Source organism: Dipteris shenzhenensis, chromosome 13 (assembly GCF_047967505.1).
Source record: "Dipteris shenzhenensis isolate YYH24624 ecotype China chromosome 13, Dip_SZ_1.0, whole genome shotgun sequence".
NCBI classification, from domain to species: domain Eukaryota; kingdom Viridiplantae; phylum Streptophyta; class Polypodiopsida; order Gleicheniales; family Dipteridaceae; genus Dipteris; species Dipteris shenzhenensis.
In genome coordinates, this window is record NC_141608.1 from 44,828,285 (window position 1) to 44,845,299 (window position 17,015).

A 17,015-nucleotide genomic window follows, 5' to 3' on the forward strand; every position below is an offset into this window, starting at 1 on the left:
ACTTTTCAGTCTCCACTTGCTTTACAAGAACCTCGCCATTCCTACTTTGTTTCTTTCAAGAGCATCACTTCTGTTGTTGATGTTATTCATGATGATAGTTGTAGTTCCAGTTTCAGCTACATCCTCATCCTCATCCTCATCCTCAGCCTCAGCCTCAGCGCCAGCTTCAGCTTCAGCTTCAGCTCTAGCTCCAGTTTCAGCTACACTTTTAACTCCACATACGCCTACAACCTCTACAGTTACAGCTACTGGCTTTGACATACCCCTACCCATGACATCGATTGCTCCACCCTCCCCTAGGATAGAGGGATTGCCACTGCCACCATCTCTTCCTTCTTCTCCCGCTAGAGTTCTCTCTCCAATTATGACACCTACTTTGGAGGGGTCATAGACTGTTCCGCACTACTCGACCTTTCTCTCCCCTCTACCTCTCAGTCAGCCCACGCTCCCACATTTTGCTAGGATCACCTCCTCCAGGCCACTATCATCTCCATACCCCATCTCACCCAGCCTCCAGTCTCATCCTCACACTTCTAGGCCACAGTCCTTTCAGTTTCCATTAGAGCACGGACGAGTTGACCCATCTGAGGCTTGGGAGTACTTGTTGATGGAGGTCCAGAGCATCCGAGAGCGCAAGAGGAAGATGTCATGCTTCACACAGGAGCAGACACGCTTTACCCAGAAGCAGGCCGTCTCATACAGGAGCAGTCTCGGGCTATCCGAGTCCAGGCTGATCTTATTCAGGGGCTCAGACAGGAGATCTCACAGCTCCGACAGGAGGCCACTGCCATACGTACAGTCCCAGGGAGCACCCCAGTTGTGGAGGCACAGATTGCGAGCATGCAATGTGCCATCGAGGAGACGTCCAGATGGGTCGACGTAGCCAAACGAGAACTTGCAAGGGTAATCGTTTCGGCTACCCTCCTGGAGCAGCAACAAAGAACCAGCAAGGCTCTTAACGTCAGAGTACGTGGGATTTCCCACACTGAGGCTACACCGATGGCAGATGCGTAGGCCTTTGTTACCATTCCCCTAGGGGCGACTGAGCACAGGATTGAGAGAGCATGGCAGGTTGGGATGGATCCCAACCGAGAGCAGTCCCTTATCATACAGTTCCATGATGCCTTGGCACGACTTTCGGCTTTACGTCGTAGGTCAGTCTTACGAGACCAGCCAACGATCTCCATGGATGAGGACCTCACCCCACTACAAGTTGAAGAGAAGCGTTTTCTGTTGCAGCAGCAGGATCAGGCTCGCAAGGGGGGGAAGTGGGAAGTAGTACGAGATGGATGACTCCTTGCTGGCCCCTGTCGGGCACCCACCTCTCCTACTACATAGGGAGGCAGGGCCTACGAGACCCAGACACCAAGACCTTATCTTGTACCATCTGGAACTGTAATGGTACCTTATGGTCAAAACCAGGGAACTTCTCGAAATCCTGTACAGGTCATGACATAGTCTTTTACACAGAGACACATCAGAGTCTAGAGCGCCCACTACCAGTAGTCAATGGGTATACATGGAAGTTTGCCTACAGAGATGAGATGAGGGATACAAGAGGGGTTCGAGGGTCAAGAGGAGTCGTAGTCCTTTACAGATCCACACTTTTGGGGGCCATCTCAGTGGAGCAAAGAGATCCACACTCCAAGTTTCTCTGGATCCGGATTCGATACATGGATAGCTGGGATTTGTTTATTGCAGTTTGCTACTTCCCCCCGAGACCTCTCGCTTTGCCAGAGATACTCGAGGGGAGGATGAGACATCCCCATTCGCTACTCTTTATCAGTCCATTGTTGACTTCTCTTCAGATTAGCCCCAAAAACAATATTCCACAAATGCTTTGCAACAAGAATATGTTTCATGAGATAAGACCACATCAGATAGTTGGTGCCATCCAACTTATCATCTTCACGAAGAACTCCAAATAAATCCTGATTGTTCCCAGCCATAGCAAATGTGATACCCTGAAAAGACCTGAAAACCCAACAGCCTCAAGGCTATCACTGCAAAAAGCTGGCTGTCCAAAAAAGACAGCAAATATCTGCAAATTTCTGACCCAGATCAAAGGGCAAATGCAGATCTGAACCAAATGTGACTGTGACAGGCAATGTTCACTGCAAAAACAACAAATCTGGCAAAAGCCCCAAATTTATTGAGGGCAAATAGGCCAGATTTAGGGCAAATACAAAAAAGCCCCAAATTTTGCTGGAATTTTTGCAAATGTGACCCAATATATGAAGAGTTGACTCAATGTCCTGCAAAAGTGACTTGTATAGCCTCAAGGCTTGAAAATGCAATAGTATGAGTTACTGTCCCAAACTCAAAAGTATGAGTTACTGCTCAGCTGAAATTAAGCTTCCAACGCAAAAGCCCCAAGTTTTTGTTGACCAAATTCCGGATCAAGTACAACTGTGCGGATGTCAGTACGGTGCTTGTACGGCAACTGTACGAAACTGAGTACGACATCTGTACGAAACTGTATGGTAGCCTGGTACGTGCACACGTGACTGTACGGAATATGCACAATGTACGGATCAGGTACGACATAGTGTACAGAACGCAGGTGTACGGCAACTCAGGTATCTGTATGTGACAATACGGAACACAGTGTATGGCGACGCAGGTATCCGGAACATGACAGTACGGACGTCTGGTGTGCAGGCTATACGGCGGCGCAGGTGTTCGTACGTCCAGTGTGCAGGTTGTACGGCGGCGTATGTACCACACAGTACGGCTGTACGTCGACAGTACGGAACACACAAAGGTACGGGAGCCTTGTACGAAGGCGTTGATAGTGCGGAATACACTAAACCGATACGATGGCGCAGGTACTGTTGTATGGCGTCAAATGTACGAGCAGATGTACGGAAGAAGTAGGGATAGTTGCAACAGGAAGACGAGTCAAGCCCTGAGCTCTGATACCACTGTAGGATCGGATAGAAGAGAGAGAGTGCAGGTAGCAAAGGGTCGCAGAAGAACACCCGTCACGTCAAACTTAGATTATTCAAAAACAAAAGAGTACAAGGTACAAGTACCTAGACCTAGGACTAAGTGTCCTAGGTGTCACATAGGACTAAGTGTCCTATGTGGCCTAAAAGACACTAAGACTGTAAGTGTCTTTATTTATGCCTACAAGGCACATACCATAGCCTATAGGGCATCACTAGAACCACTAGAGGATGGCCTACAAAAATGCCCAGAAGCACTTGCCAAAAGAAAACATGTTGTCGAAGAGAAGTTTTGTAAGTCCAAAGCTGCTTTAATCTCTTTCTCCACCACTTGGCTATTCGATGCATTCGCCAAATAGAATTGCCTTTCTTTGAAACCCAAGGTTGAGGCAAAAGGATTTTATACAATGCAGGCACCGTAATCTGAGATAGCCTCAAAGGGCGAGAAGAGGACCCTGGTGAAGTCAAAGTCCAATCCTCCAACCTGTCCTGAAGTTCCAAAGGAGGAATCGGAACAAAAGGCGAAAGTATATAACCAATTTGTTGCCACAAAGCACGTTAATGAGAGCCCAAGCCATACCGTGTGGCTGCCAGAGAAAAAAGATAGCATAGAGCCATCATCCTCAATAACATCAGCAATAGAAGTGATGCCCTTAAAAGAAACAAAATAGGAACGACAAGGTTCTTGTAAAGCCAATGGAGACTGAAAAACTGTCGACCAGTGAATGCTTTCAGCTCGCAAAGAATTACCCAGCAAAGATTGTCGACCATTCCATTCCAAATGAGAGAGGACATGCTTCCGGAAAATCAAGAAGCAAACTGGATACCAAAGGGCAGCCATGCAAAGTTCCATCGATGCGACCAAATAAGAAATCCTAGTAATTGATTTGCCAATGACCAAAGGAAGAAATACAGATATGTGTAACTAGAGATCTAATACACACTTTTTTTTTTTTGTGAAACCTTTGATTGATTATATTACAAGAATAGTCACCTCAGAAAAGAGGCGCTAGAAAATACATCAACTCAAGATCTCGTTATAAGCCAAATATACATCCTGATCTATCTTGCGAGTCTGCAAGCAATCAAAGAAAGATTGCTGCAGAGAATGCTTAAGAAAAGCAAATAAAGAAAAACTGAGATCACGAAAGAATTTACAATTGTGGTCTGACTATAGAGTCCAAAGTGCCCAATAATGAGCCCAAATTAAGAAAAGATGAAACTCCGGTCGCTGTGAATGAAAACCAAAGAGCCAGAAAAATTTCCCAAAGAGAAGAGTCGAGAATCTCGCTCGTAGCCTCTGTCGAAGAGAATCCAGAAACTGTCGAGAAGACGGGCAATGCAAGAATAAATGAGGCACAGTCTCCTGAGAAATCAGAAACCTATGACATAGAGCAGAAGCAATGTGCCTACGGGCCAGCAACTGTCCAGATGGAAAAATTCCCAGAAGCACTCGAAACTTTGTAAGCTCAAAGTTGCCGCAGTCTTTTTCTCCACCACTTAACTGGCCGATGCATTCGCCAAATAGAATTACCCCTTTCTGAAACCCAAGGTTGAGGCAAAAGGATTTTGTATAATGCAGGCACAGTAATCTGAGATAGCCTCAAAAGACGAGAGGAGGACCCAAGGGAAGTCAAAGTCCAATCCCCTAATCGATCCTGGAGTTCCAAAGGGGGAATCAAAACCATAGGAGAAAGCATATAAGTGATTTGCTGCCACAAAGTACGATAATGAGAACCCAAACTATAATGTGTGGCTGCCAGAGAAAAGGGAAGCATAGAGCCATCATCATGAATAACATCACCAACAGTATTGATCTCTTTAAAAGAAATAAAGTAGGAACGACGAGGTTCCTGTAAAGCAAGTGGATGCTGGAAAACTTTTGACTAGTGAATGCTTTCAGCCCGCAAAGAGTTACCCATCAGAGATTGTCGACCATGCCATTCAAGGTGAGACAAAATATGCTTCCGGTCAAGAAGCAAGTTGGAGACCATAGGGCAGCCATGCAAAGTGCCATCAATGCACCCAAACAAGAAATCCCACTGAGTGGGGTACCAATGACCAAAAGCAGGAGTACTGATATGTGTGACTAGAGATTGAATCATGACAGCCCAGGGCTGATTACCTTTTAGTAATTGCAGCACCATTTTCCCTCTGTGAGCTAGGATGTGCACCTGGATATTAGTGATATTCAATCCTCCATGCATTTTAGGGGAACCCTCAGCCCCCCCTGCTATGATCACTCTCACCCACCCCCCCTCCCTCGGCCCCCCGCATCCCTATCCCCACCACCCCCGCCGCCTCCCTCTCCACCTCCGCAGCAAGTTCTTCAGCTACACCCCTGCCAGCATGCAAGGCAAAGATGACGCCCCCTTCTGCTTCCTCATCGCAGCAGCCGGCCCTGGGACGGGGCTGGTCCTCCCGTTCAGCAGTTCACAAACTTCAACCTAGGCGTCCCTTACCACGGGACTTCAGGAGGTTAGGACCCTAGATTCTGGACTCATATCCTCTACCACTGGAGGTAACGCTCATGGTCCTTCAGCCCCGAAAGGGGGGTTTGATCAGTGCAATGGGATCGCAGACACTGAAGGGGAAGGTAAGGAGAAGAAGAACAACGGGGGAAAGAGAGAGAGAGAGAAGACTCCAAACATGCAGGTGTGAAGTGATGAGCCACACCACAAACTCATAGGTTTTATTAGGATTAGGTTTTTCACCCTATGACTGTCTTAAGACCGTCATAGGTGTCATATCTTTAATAAAGGGGTGGCAATGTGCCTTTACCCCAACAACCTCCCACCTAAAGGCCAATGTGCCTAAAGGGGAGAAAAGAATAAAAATTACAGCAATATACAGTTACTGTATAGAAGACCATAAAATAATTATGGTCTCATCCTAATCCCATGATGTGGCGGCAATGTGCAAACCGCTCTGTAGGCAAGCTCTTAGTGAGCAAATCTGCAAGATTATCATCAGTATGCACCTTCACAAGCTCAAGTCACTTGTCTTCTAGTACCTCCCTGATGAAATGATATTTCACATCTATGTGCTTGGTCTTTTGATGAAAGACCGGATTCTTTGCCAACATGATAGCACTCTGACTATCACAATGCAAAACTGGCATATCTCCTGTAATGCCCAAATCTCCCACCAGCCGAGTAAGCCATATTGCTTCCTTGCAAGCCTCAGTGGCTGCAACATATTCAGCTTCAGTAGTTGACAGTGCAACGCATTTCTGCAACCGAGACACCCATGATATTTAGAGGGGGAAGAAGAGTGGAAAGGGAGCAAGAGAGTGAGAGTGAGAGAGAGACACACTAGTGCGGGTGTGAAGTAATGAGTGAGCCACACCACAAACTCACTTAAGTTTTATTAGGATTAGGTTTACCCTATGACTGTCTTAAGACAGTCATAGGTGTCCTAACTTTAATTCTTTAATATAAGGGTAGGCAATGTGCCTTTACCCCAACAACCTCCCACCTAAAGGCCAATGTGCCTAAAGGGGAGAAAAGAATAAAAATACAGCAATATACAGTTACTGTATACAAGACCATAAAGTAAGAATGGTCTCATCCTAATCCCATGATGTGGCGGCAATGTGCAAACCGCTCTGTAGGCAAGCTCTTAGTGAGCAAATCTGCAGGATTATCATCAGTATGTACTTTCACAAGCTCAAGACGCTTGTCTTCCAGTACCTCCCTGATGAAATGATATTTCACTTCTATGTGCTTGGTCTTCTGATGAAAGACCGGATTCTTTGCCAACATGATAGCACTCTGACTATCACAATGCAGAACTGGCATATCTCCTGTAATGCCCAAATCTCCCACCAGCCGAGTAAGCCATATTGCTTCCTTGCAAGCCTCAGTGGCTGCAACATATTCAGCTTCTGTGGTTGATAGTGCAACACATTTCTGCAACCGAGACACCCATGATATAGCACCTCCTGCAAATGTAAAAATATAACCGGTAGTAGACTTCCGGTTATCTGCATTCCCTGCATAGTCTGAATCTGTAAAACCATGCACCAATGCAGCCTGCCTACCATAGCATATGCACAAGTCTTTGGTACCTTTGAGATACCTCAAGACACCTTTCACTGCTTCCCAATGCCGCTTGCCTGGATTTGCCATATACCTGCTGATGACTCCCACCGCAAAAGCAATATCCGGACGAGTGGCAACCATGGCATACATCAAAGATCCAACTGCAGATGCATACGGAACCTTGGCCATTTCAGCCTTATCATCATCCGATCTGGGGCTGTCCTTACTGCTGAGTTTTAAATGTGGAGGCAACGGGGTACTAATGGACTTCCCCCCCTCCATTTTAAACCTCTGCAGTACTTTGTCAATGTACTCTTTCATGTCAAAAGACTTATGCAGTTGTTTCTTCAAAGCACTAATCTCATGCTGAGATTTACTGGCAATAAGCATGTCATCCACATATAGAATGAGTAGCATCAAACTGCCATCCTTTGCCCGTTTGGTGTACAAGCAATGATCGGTTTCACACCTATGATACCCTTGGGACTGCATGAATGCATCAAACTTCTTGTACCATTCTCTTGGCGCCTGCTTGAGTCCATACAAGCTCCTTTTGAGCTTACACACAAGCTGCTCTTTCCCTTTAACAGCATATCCCTCTGGCTGACTCATATAGATCTCATCATGGAGATCTCCGTGAAGAAAAGCTGTCTTCACATCCATCTGACATAAATCCATGTCAGTATGAGCAACAAGAGCCAACACTGCTCTCAAAGTAGTCATCTTGACTACAGGGGAAAAGATTTCATCAAAGTCAATGCCCTTCTCCTGCTTAAATCCCTTGGCAACCAATCTGGCCTTATACCTCGGTAAAGCATTTGAATCCACTTTGACTTTGTAAACCCACTTGCATGGCAAAACTTTTCTGCCTGCAGGTAACTGCACCAAGTCCCATGTATCATTCTGAAGTAGAGAGTCCATTTCTGACTGCATGGCTTTCTCCCACTTCTTTTTCTCTGTTCTTCCCATAGCTTCCTTGAAGCTGGAAGGCTCACCACAATCTGTTAGCATGATAAAATCAGCCACAGTATTGGCTCCTGGAACAAACCTGGCAGGAGGCCGTTGTGCACGGGTGCTCCTCCTAACAAACTGTTCCGGATTAGGCTGCTGTACAGCCTGTTCTTCATGCATAACAGGTGGCTGTACCACCGTATCTGGCTGTTCTACAGCCCCATCTGTTGGCACATCCAGTGGTGCATTATTGGCAAAATTTTCTGGCTGATTTTCAGCCTGTATACCCTCTTGAACAGGGTGATCTGCAGCAGGCTGCTGCTGCATATAAATAGGCATTCTTTGCTGTCCAACATCATCATAAATAACCCGCCTGTATTCCACAGGTTGCACGGGTTCCTTGTGTACACAATCTTCTTTAAAGATGACATCATTGCTGCGTATAATTTTCCGTTTAACGGGATCCCATAATCTGTACCCCATTTCACCTTCATCACCATATCCCATAAAGATGCATCTGATAGACTTTGGATCCAGTTTGGTGCGGAGATCTTTGCGTACATGAGCAAAGCACTCGCAGCCAAATACCCGTAAGTGCTTATATGAGGGTGGCTTGCCAGACCACACCTCCTCTGGCACTTTCAATTCCAAAGCCTTATTTGGTGACCTGTTAATAATGTGAACTGCTGTTTGCACGGCTTCTGCCCAAAAGCCATGGGGTAATGCAGCATAAGACAACATACATCGAACCTTCTCCTGAATAGTTCGATTCATCCGCTCACTTGCACCATTTTGAGATGCATTATGAGGGGCTGTGAGTTCCTGTTTGATGCCCTTAGCTTGGCAAAACTGCACAAAAGCATGTGACACATACTCACCCCCATTATCGGATCTGAGGCATTTCAGCCTACGACCTGTCCGATTTTCAACTTGAGCGACAAACCTCTTGAAAGCATCTAGGGCATCTCCCTTATGCTTCAAGAAATAGACCCACACCTTACGTGTGGCATCATCAATGAAAGTAATAAAATATTTGGCACCCCCTAGTGATAACTGTGGCATCTCACACAAATCAGTGTGCACTAGATCAAGTGGTGCTCTATTCTGGGGAGTTCTCCTCTTATGAGGAGTCACAGAATGCTTGCCAAAAACACAATGATCACAAGTAGGCAAATCTGAAAATGAAAGAGACGGCAGATAACCCAAACGTGACAGTTCTTGCATTCCTTTAACAGACATGTGTCCCAACCGGCTATGCCACAATGAAACCTTTGGCAGCTCGGTTATGGCAACAACATGATTACCCACACTGGAAACATAAAGAGGGTACAAGGTATCACTCTTAAAACCCTCAGCCACTACTGTCTGGCCATCAGTAATCACCCATTTGAAATCCCCAAATGTGGTGTGGTAACCACTGTCATCTAATAAGCCAGTGCTAATCAGATTTTTCTTGATTTCCGGCACATGGCGAACACCATCAAGCATAAATGACTGTCCATCAGGAAATACTATCTGTATACTGCCAATCCCTGCAATCTGACATGCATAGTTGTTCCCAAGATGAACAACTCCATGAGTACCTGTGTAGGAAGTAAACCACTCCCTGTGAGGTGTAACATGAAAAGAGGCACCTGAATCCAAGAGCCAGGTGTGCATGTCATGGCCATCAATAACTAAAGCATGTGCTATTACAGCAGAAGAGCATAAAACATCATGTATGTCACTGTCACTGTCCTCTGCTGCAACATTCACTGCATCCAATTCAACTAGCGTGGCCTTGCCTTTGCCTTTGCTTGCATTTCCTGCATCCTGTGTTTCAGCCTTCTTGGCTTTCTGATCCCGTATGAACTTGAAGCACTTCGACTTCACATGTCCCTTCTTGCCACAATAAAAGCATTCAATGTCCTTTTTGCCACGGGACTGACTGCGGGATTTGGACTTACTAGCAGATTTCCCCTTCTGCTGAGTCCTGCCTCTATCCTGTACCTGCAAAGCATTTGAAGACTTGCTGCCCGCATTATTCTTCCTGCTCATCTCCTCCAGAAGGAGAGAGCTCTCTACATCAGCATACATAAGAGTAGCATTTGAATTAGACAGGGTGGTCTTGAAAGTGTCCCAACTCTCAGGGAGGGTACACAACAAGAAAGTGGCCTTGAACTCCTCATCAAGATTCAACCCCTGTGCAATCAGCTGTGTAAAGATAGCATTGAACTCACTCAAGTGTGAGGTCATAGCTGTACCTTCCTTCATGCGAAGATCGACCAGCTTCTTCAGCCAATAAACCTTACTGGCTGAGCTCTTTTGGGCATACAATTCCTCTAGTCTCTGCCATAGACCATAAGAGGTCTTTTCAGCCTGTACATTGAACACAAGAGTGTCTGAAATAGTGAGCATAATAGCTGCCCTCGCAGACAAATCAAGCTCTTCCCAATCATCAGCTGCCATATCAGATGGCTTGACACCCTTTACCCTTATGGGCTTAGCAATCTTCTTTAACAGAAGAACATTCAAGCACTGTTCTGCCCATAATGCATAGTTATGTGCTCCTTCCAGTTTCTTTATGTTCAGAATTGAAGAATCACCTCCTCCTGATGCCATATCAGATGAGGAAAGTACCTGACTCCCTGGAAGTAAAAAGACTGAATAATAAAGTTCTGATTTCTCAGAAAAGCCTGCTCTATTCAAGAGCCAGTAGCACTCTCAAAAGTGCTGTTTTTACTGTCAGTAAAATCTGCAGCAAAACAGTAAATGTCCCTGCAAGTACTGTACCTTCTGACAAACTGTTCTGAGCTCAAAGAGGCATAAAAAACAGTAATTTCAGACTGCTGCTGCTGCTCAACAAGAGCTTAACAGTGCATAATTATCTGACAAAAACACTCAGACTGCTGTAAACACTGCTGTACTGACTGTACTGATCACTTCTCCCACCTCAGATGAGGTATGTCACTGTCTCAAATTGCAGAAAATACTTGACTGACACCCCAAAAACAGTAAATGACTCTTCAGCCTGTCACACAAAACCTGCAACAGGAAATGGGATAAATCCCAAGCAATCACCCTTATACCAAGGGGAGAAAATGCATCTGAAGATCTCTGTCGGTAACCCAAGTGCAATCAAACAAAGTCTGGGCAAAAGCCCCTTGATCTGACACCTGAATCAAGTGGAGAACACCTCAACAATGAGGTAGCAAGCAATATGAAAATCTCTCTGACTCTTGTACCTGACAATGTGCAAAGCATAGACTGCCTTTGTGTACTCAGTAACAACACAAACCACAAAGTACAAACACCCAGAAGAAAATCTTTTGAGCACTGTCAACGATGGGCAGTTAGGGACCGAGTAAACTCGATGCGCCCTGACCAAGCGTGGCTCAACTGAGATTTTCAGAGTGTGTACAAAGAATGTGACCTGCAACAAATGTCACCAAATGCACTGCGGAAATAAAGCAAATGTGTGCTCCCTGGCTACACACCTGGCTACACACTGCCTCAAGGCATAGACTGCAAACACATCTAGGCAAAAGCCCTTTGATAATTTCACCCAAAACTGAGAATTTCACTCAGTAAAAGCATAGAAGCTCCGGCTGTCCTGCTGTACTTGTGTCCTTGCAGCAGCACGCTTCCCCCAAAAAAAAATCTTTGGACACAGATCCCAAGAATATGTACCTCCCTGCTGCACACAGATCGAAAAAAAATCTGTATAACTGCCTGTGGTTGTGGCAGCGTCGTCCGTACAGCTGTACGGAAATCCGTACGACTGTACGGCAGTCCTTGGAGTAGGTGCGCCGCTCTGTACAGCTGCCTGATGCAGGCCGCCCTGGAGCTGCCCTCGACACAGCCCACACAGTGCTGGATACCACGAGCTGCAGCTATCTGCAAAATGCGCCGCCTGCGCAAAAGCGCCGCCCTAGCTGCAAAATGCGCCGCCTGCGCCCTGAACTGCACCGCGCTGTCGCCCTGGTCTGCTCCCGCGCCGTCGCCTGCTGCGCCGCCCTGATGCTGTCGCAGTCCGTCCGTACGACTGTACGGACGACGTACGGTCGTACGGCACTGTCCGTACGTCCGTACGGAGAGGGTAGTAAGCGAGGGAGAGAGAGCTTGGGAGGGGAGGCTCTGATACCAGTTTAGAGGGGGAAGAAGAGTGGAAAGGGAGCAAGAGAGTGAGAGTGAGAGAGAGACACACTAGTGCGGGTGTGAAGTAATGAGTGAGCCACACCACAAACTCACTTAAGTTTTATTAGGATTAGGTTTACCCTATGACTGTCTTAAGACAATCATAGGTGTCCTAACTTTAATTCTTTAATATAAGGGTAGGCAATGTGCCTTTACCCCAACAGATATAGCACCTCCTGCAAAAGTGAAAATATAACCGGTAGTAGACTTCCGATTATCTGCATTCCCTGCATAGTCTGAATCTGTAAAACCATGCACCAATGCATTTTGCCTACCATAGCATATGCACAAGTCTTTGGTACCTTTGAGATACCTGAAGACACCTTTCACTGCTTCCCAGTGCCGCTTGCCTGGATTTGCCATATACCTGCTGATGACTCCCACCGCAAAAGCAATATCCGGACGAGTGGCAACCATGGCATACATCAAAGAACCAACTGCAGATGCATACAGAACCTTGGCCATTTCAGCCTTATCATCATCTGATCTGGGGCTGTCCTTACTGCTGAGTTTTAAATGTGGAGGCAACGGGGTACTAATAGACTTCCCCCCCTCCATTTTAAACCTCTGCAGTACTTTGTCAATGTACTCCTTTTGTGACAGAAACAAAAGTCCCTTGGACCTGTCACAAGTAATCCGCATGCCAAGAATATGGTTTGCATCACCCAAGTCTTTCATGTCAAAAGACTTATGCAGTTGTTTCTTTAAAGCACTAATCTCAAGCTGAGATTTACTGGCAATCAGCATGTCATCCACATATAGAATGAGTAGCATCAAACTGCCATCCTTTGCCCGTTTAGTGTACAAGCAATGATCGGTCTCACACCTATGATACCCTTGGGACTGCATGAAGGCATCAAACTTCTTGTACCATTCTCTTGGTGCCTGCTTGAGTCCATACAAGCTCCTTTTGAGCTTACACACAAGCTGCTCTTTCCCTTTAACAGCATATCCCTCTGGCTGACTCATGTAGATCTCATCATGGAGATCTCCATGAAGAAAAGCAGTCTTCACATCCATCTGACATAAATCCATGTCCTCATGAGCAACAAGAGCTAACACTGCTCTCAAAGTAGTCATCTTGACTACAGGGGAAAAGATCTCATCAAAGTCAATACCTTTCTCCTGCTTAAATCCCTTGGCAACCAATCTGGCTTTATACCTCGGTAAAGCATTTGAATCCACTTTGACTTTGTAAACCCACTTGCATGGCAAAACCTTTCTGCCTGCAGGTAGCTGCACCAAGTCCCATGTATCATTTTGAAGTAGAGAGTCCATTTCAGATTGCATGGCTTTCTCCCACTTCCTTTTCTCTGTTCTTCCCATAGCTTCCTTGAAGCTGGAAGGCTCACCACAATCTGTCAGCATAATAAAATCAGCCACATTATTGGCTCCTGGAACAAACCTGGCAAGAGGCCGTTGTACACGGGTGCTCCTCCTAACAAAATGTTCCAGATTAGGCTGCTGTCCAGCCTGTTCGTCATGCATGACGGGTGGCTGTACCACCATATCTGGCTGTTCTACAGCCCCATTTGCTGGCATATTCAGTGGTGCATCATTGGCAAGATTATCTGGCTGATTTTCAGCCTGTATACCCTCTTGAACAGGGTTATCTGCAGCAGCCTGCTGCTGCATATAAATGGGGATTCTATGCTGTCCAACATCATCATAAATAACCCTCCTGTATTCCACAGGTTGCACGGGTTCCTTGTGTACACTATCCTCTTTAAAGATGACATCATTGCTGCGTATAATCTTCCGTTTAACGGGATCCCATAACCTGTACCCCATTTCACCTTCGTCACCATAACCCATGAAGATGCATCTGAAAGACTTTGGCTCCAGTTTGGTGCGCAGTTCTTTGCGTACATGAGCAAAGCACTCGCAGCCAAATACACGTAAGTGCTTATATGAGGGTGGCTTGCCAGACCACACCTCCTCTGGCACTTTCAACTCCAAAGCCTTGTTTGGCGACCTGTTAATAATGTGAACTGCTGTTTGCACGGCTTCTGCCCAAAAGCCATGGGGCAATGCAGCATAAGACAACATACATCGAACCTTCTCCTGAATAGTTCGATTCATTCGCTCACTTACACCATTTTGAGATGCATTATGAGGGGCTGTGAGTTCCTGTTTGATGCCCTTAGCTTCGCAAAACTGCACAAAAGCATGTGACACATACTCACCCCCATTATCGGATCTGAGGCATTTCAGCCTGCGACCTGTCCGATTCTCAACCTGAGCGACAAACTTCTTGAAAGCATCTAAGGTATCGCTTTTATGCTTCAAGAAATAGAACCACACTCTGCGTGTGGCATCATCAATAAAAGTAATGAAATACTTTGCACCCCCTAGTGATAACTGTGGCATCTCACACAAATCAGTGTGCACTAGATCAAGCGGTGCTCTATTCTGGGGAGTTCTCCTCTTATGAGGAGTTTCAGAATGCTTGCCAAATATGCAATGATCACAAGTAGGCAAATCTGAAAAAGAAAGAGACGGCAGATAACCCAAACATGACAGTTCTTGCATTCCTTTAACAGACATGTGTCCTAACCGGCTATGCCACAATGAAACCTTTGGCAGCTCGGTTATGGCAATAACGTGATTACCCACAGTGGAAACATAAAGAGGGTACAAGGTATCACTCTTATAACCCTCAGCCACTACAACCTGGCCATCAGTAATCACCCATTTGGAACCCCCAAATGTGGTGTGGTAACCACTGTCATCCAACAAGCCAGTGCTAATCAGATTTTTCTTGATTTGTGGAACATGGCGAATACCATCAAGCATAAATGACCGTCCATCAGGGAATACTATCTGTATACTGCCAATCCCTGCAATCCGACATGCATAGTTGTTCCCAAGATGAACAACTCCATGAGTACCTGTGTAGGAAGTAAACCACTCCCTATGAGGAGTAACATGAAAGGAAGCACCTGAATCCAAGAGCCAGGTGTGCATGTCATGGCCATCAATAACCAAAGTATGTGCAATTACAGCAGAAGAGCATAAAACATCATGTATGTCACTGTCACTATCCTCTGCTGCAACATTCACTGCATCTAAGTCATCTGCCTTGGCCTTGCCTTTGCCTTTGCTTCCACTGCCTGCATCCTTTGTTTCAGCCTTCTTGGCTTTCTGATCCCGTATGAACTTGAAGCACTTAGACTTCACATGTCCCTTCTTGCCACAATAAAAGCATTCAATATCCTTTCTGATACGGGACTGACTGCGGGATTTGGACTTACTAGCAGATCTCCCCTTCTGCTGAGTCCTGCCTCTTTCCTGTATCTGCAAAGCATTTGAAGACTTGCTGCCCGCATTATTTTTCCTGCTCATCTCCTCCATGAGGAGAGAGCTCTCTACATCAGCATATATAAGAGTGACATTTGAATTAGACAAGGTGGTCTTGAAAGTGTCCCAACTCTCAGGAAGGGTACACAACAAGAAAGTAGCCTTGAACTCCTCATCAAGGTTCAACCCCTGTGCAATCAGCTGTGTAAAGATGGCATTGAACTCACTCAAGTGTGAGGTCATAGCTGTACCTTCCTTCATGCGAAGATCAACCAGCTTCTTCAACCAATACACCTTACTGGCTGAACTCTTTTGGGCATACAACTCTGCTAGCCTCTGCCATACACCATAAGAGGTCTTTTCAGCCTGAACATTGTACACAAGAGAATCACTGAGAGTAAGCATGATAGCAGCCCTCGCGGACAGATCTAGCTCCTCCCATTCTTCATCTGACATCCCAGATGGTTTGACACCCTTCACCCTTATGGGCTTAGAAATCTTCTTAAGCAGAAGTACATTCAAACACTGTTCTGCCCATAATGCATAATTGTGTGCCCCTTCCAACTTCTTTATGTTCAGAATTGATGATTCACTTCCCCCTGATGCCATATCAGATAAGGAAAGTACCTGACTCCCTGTAAGTCAAAAAAAACTGAATAAAATTCTGATTTCTCAGAAAAAACCTGCTCTATCAAGAGCCATGAGCACTCATAATAGTGCTGTTTTTTTACTGTCAGAAAATCTGCAGCACAACAGAAAATTTCTCCAGTTACTGTACCTTCTGATACACTGTACCGTGCTCAAATAGGCATAAAAACAGTAATTTCAGAATGCTGCAGCTGCTCCACAAGTGCTTTAACAGTGCATCATCAGCTGACAAGGCACAAAACACTGCTGTCCTGATCACTTCTCCCACCTCAGATGAGGTATTGCACTAATTTAATATGCATAAACCACTTGGCATACACTGTTTTGTTCACTGAAAAAAAAAGAGCTCCAGACACTTCAGCCTGTCACAAAACCTGCAACAGAAAATGGGATAAATCCCAAGCAATTACCCTTCTGCCAAGGGAATAAAATGCATCTGAAGATCTCTGACAGTAACCCAAGTGCTCTCAAGCAAAATCTGGGCAAAAGCCCCTTGATCTGACACTTGTACCAAGTGAAAACAACCTCAACAATGAGGGATAAGGCATACAATGTGCAAATCTCTCTGACAAAATCAACTAACAGTGTAATGCAAATACTGCCCTGTGTAGAAATGACATACACAGATCCCAACGTACAAACACTCAATGAGGAACCTTTTGAGCACTGTCAACGATGGACAGTTAGGGACCGAGTAAACTCGATGCGCCCTGACCAAGCGTGGCTCAACTGAGGTTCTCTGAGTGTTGCACAAGAAATGTGACCTGCAAGAAAATGTCACCTCAACACTGCGGAAATCGAGACAAATGTGTGCACTCTGGCACCACACTACCTCAAGGCATACAAAGCATCAACTGCCGGGCAAAAGCCCTATGATCTGCTCACCCGTAAACTGAGATTCAAACCCAGTAAAAGCATATATCCTCTGTCAGATGCATAAATCCCGATA

General features: G+C 45.7%; 1 protein-coding gene across 4 annotated transcripts in view; it reads right to left on the reverse strand.

Annotated features, from left to right (window-relative positions):
• LOC147895459 (haloacid dehalogenase-like hydrolase family protein) overlaps positions 1-17,015 on the reverse strand; it is a 156,703-nt gene that overhangs the window by 59,577 nt on the left and 80,111 nt on the right. The window lies entirely within an intron of this gene.